The following is a 3,822-nucleotide window of genomic DNA, read 5'->3' as shown; positions in this document are numbered from 1 at the left end:
GCTGCTGAAAACATCGATACAATGTTGCAGTCCGGCTGAAGCCCGGCTGAATGAAAGCCGGTTTCTGGGGTTTTGTTTAGCTTCTTATTTGCAACATAGTACATAGTTGCTTAGAGTTGCAGCTGAGAGGCCGGCAAGTGAGGCGGGGAACGTTGGAGTCCGCAGTCACTGCAGCAAGCAAGCTCCCTGCTCGCTTCAGTGCCTGGCTGCCGGCCGCCATCTTGGCTGACAGTTAATTTGCATATACTCACTGATTAGCCAATGAAAAGGGTAGCGGTTGTATGCTAATGACCATGTTTCTCTTTTATTAGTGTAGATGAGAAAAAACAAGTGAGCATTAGAGTATTTGGTAAAGAATATGTGCTGGTTAAATGATTTTTACATGATTTAATTGTTAGAGATATGGAAGTTTTATTTACAATAGCTAATATTTGGAAACAGCCCAAGTGCCCATTAGAAGATGATTGGATAAAAAAACAATGTGGCACATTTACACAATAGAATACTATGCAGCTGTAAAAAAGATGGATCTCTTACCCTTTGAGACAGCATAGATGGGCCTGGAGAGTACTATGCTAACTGAAATAGGCCAATTAGAGAAAGACAAATATCACATGATTTCACTTATTTGTGGATTCTAATGAACAAAATGAATTGAACAACAAAATAAGACCCAATGGAGGCATGGAACAGACTGACATATCTGGGGGCCGATGGGGCCAGGTCAGTGAGGGAGAGAGGCCGTGGGCAGTTGGCCGACTGGCCCTGACCTTAATTGGGGACTGATCAGGGCGGGGCTTGCTGAGGGAGAGGCTGCGGGTGGTTGGCTGGCCAGCCCCACCCCAGATCAGGGTGGGAGGGATGTTCGGAGATGGGGCTGGCCAGGGGGAGGGCTGCGGGAGTTTGACCGGCTGGCCCTGCCCCCAATCCGGTCAGCCCCAGTGGGGAGGAGGAGCTGCCCCCTGATCAGGTCAGTTGGCCACTGGCCAGCTGCAGTGTTCATCATACTGCCTGGTCATTTCAGTGATTCCAGTGTTCCAGTCGCTGGGCTTTTATATATAGACTAGAGGGGGAGAGACATGAGAAGAGATAAACCAAAGAACTTATATATTTAGATGCATAGCACATGGACACAGACAATAGGGTGGTGAAGGCCTGGTGGGGGTTGGGGGTAAAGGGCAGGTGGTGGATAAAATGAGGAACATCTGTAATACTGTCAACAATAAAAAAACATCCTATATGCAAATAGACCGAACAGCGGAATAACCGAACAACCAGTCTCTATGCCGTGCGCTCACCATCAGGGGGCATGTTCGGAGCATGGGGAGCGTCGGCAGCAGGCAGCAGAGCGTGGAACATGGCGGGCGTCTGCTGCAGCGGGATGGTGGAGCAGGTGAGCGGGGACACCAGACCAAGGCAGGGTGCCGGTCGCTGTCATTGGGCCAAGCCTCTGGTGGTTACTAAAAATTCTTTGCTCCCATTCACTGCGGTCCTGCCTGGTGCTCGCACCTGCTGCCGGCGCCACTCCTGCTTGCACTCGTTGCAGGCGCCAGAGCCACCGCTCACACCCACTGCCGGCACCTGGCCCTAGCCCCAATCGCTCGGTGCCATCAGCAGGTGTGAGCAGCAGCTGCCAGCCCCAATTGCCCCTCAGAGCTTCTCCACCTCCCCCTGCTCCTAAGGGGTGATCAGGGCCGGCAGCCACCACTTGCACCCACTGCTGGTGACAGCCCTGCTCCTACACACTGCCAGCACCAGCCCTACTCACTCCATGCTGTCAGTGGGTGCAAGTGGGGTTGGCACCATCAGCACGTGGGAGTGGTGGTGGTGGGAGCGGGGCTGCTGGCACACAGGGGATCAGGGGCCATGGTAGGAGGGGCAGGGCAGGGGCACGGAGGATGGGCTGAGACCCGCTCCTGTGCCCACTGCAGCTTTGCGGCCCACAGTTCCTTTCAAGGTGCATGAATTTGTGCACTGAGCCCCTAGTATATTTAATAAAAAACAGAAGAAAAAGAGACAGAAGTGTGGGTCAGAGAAATAAAACATAATAAAAACGAGGGTGATGATCCAGGAAAGGTGATGGTGGTATCTGAAGCTAGAAACAGCCTTCAGCTGACAGCAAATAGAAAATAGAGCCCTCAGCCCTGTAATTGTAAGGAATTGAATTCTTCCATCAACCTGAGTGAGCAAGGAAACAGATTCTCCCCTATAGTCTCCAGAAAGAAGCACAGTCTACCAACACCTTAATTGAGACCTTATCAGACTCTGACCTACTGTAAAAATCGTAAGATAATAAATTGGTGTTTTGTTAATCCACTAAATTTGTCATAATTTGTGATGGCAGTAATAGAAATGTAATACAATACTCATTGTCTTCTGAATAATTCTAAATAATGTTTAGAAATCATTGGATTGCAAGATTAGTTACTGATTATTCTACTAAGTCCTTACTTGTGATGAATAACTGCCCTACTTATAAATCTTTAAGATTAATCCTAATTACTTTGGTAAAAATCATATGATATACCAAAGGGAATTGGTTATAAAAATAGACACGTACTTCCTTTGTGAAAAAGTATCCCAAAACAGATGGGGATGCATAGCATATAAGTACCAAGTCTGAGAGGTTCTGCGAAATTGTATTATGAAATAGTTTTTCTACTAAGGTTATTGGTGTAACTTGAGAAAACAAAATATGCAAACCTGAATTAGTGTAGAATCTTCTTATATTTGCAAAGTTTTGAAAATATATTTTATTGATTTCAGAGAGGAAGGAGAGCGTGAGAGAAATAGACACATCAATGATGAGAGAGAATCATTGACTGGCTGCTTCCTGCACACCCCCCACTGGGAATTGAGCCCGCCACCTGGGCATGTGCCCTGACTGGAATCGATCCTAGTTAATAGGTCTATGCTTAACCACTGAAACATGCTGGCAGGGCAATATTAGCAAAGTTTTTAAAGCTTAAAAGTCTAATTAGTGTGTTTCCTTTTCCTGCTTTTACTTTTATTGTCAATTTAAAGGTATATGTATAGCTTCATTAGTCTTCTGCTAAATTTTATGTAGCCTAGTCTGAATGGTTTTTAATTACTCCTTATTTTGTCATGGAGTCCTTATCTAAGTTGATATGAACATGCTATGCAAAGTTAGGATATGCAACAGTTTGGTATTTCAAAAATGTCCATGTCAGCAATACTTAGCTCAGATTAAGAAAATCTTGAGGCCCACAAAGATTAAATGGCTGAAACAAAACTGATTGCTTAAATTGTTTCCCGGTAATAAAAGATTTAAAGATGAAAAATAGTAAGGGTCTTCTACAGTGAACTAATAAGCGAAAGATGGAGATATCATGCTGTTGCTGCGTTCACTTTTAGCATCCTTTCACTCAGAGAGTGTTTCCATGGACTGTCTTCGTAGAAATTTGGAGATTTAAGCAAAAGCAAAATTATGTGAGAATTTGGGATATTTAAAGTGGAAAAGGCAATGAGGACCTAAAAGATACTTGGTATTTGAAGTGAATAAAAAAGAATTCAGAGGCACTGTATAAATGTCCAAGTCTTCTTTCACTTCCTACATTTCATAAAGAATCTGAACGTTATCTTAGAGATCATCCAGCACAGATGCACCGAGGTATGGGTAAGGTAAGGGGATGGTCTCAAAGCATGAAGGTACATAGAGAGAGAGTGGATCTCTGTCACTCCTAGTTAAGCATCCTTCTTTTCTCTATCAAACATTGGTTTCTATATAACATTGCACATCTTCCTTAAGAACAGAGAAGAGGAATCAAGGAAAATATCATTTATAAAAATGTTTACATTAGT

The sequence above is a fragment of the Myotis brandtii genome, unplaced genomic scaffold, assembly GCF_000412655.1.
Source record: "Myotis brandtii unplaced genomic scaffold, ASM41265v1 scaffold319, whole genome shotgun sequence".
NCBI classification, from domain to species: domain Eukaryota; kingdom Metazoa; phylum Chordata; class Mammalia; order Chiroptera; family Vespertilionidae; genus Myotis; species Myotis brandtii.
Note: the sequence above shows the minus strand (reverse complement) of the source record.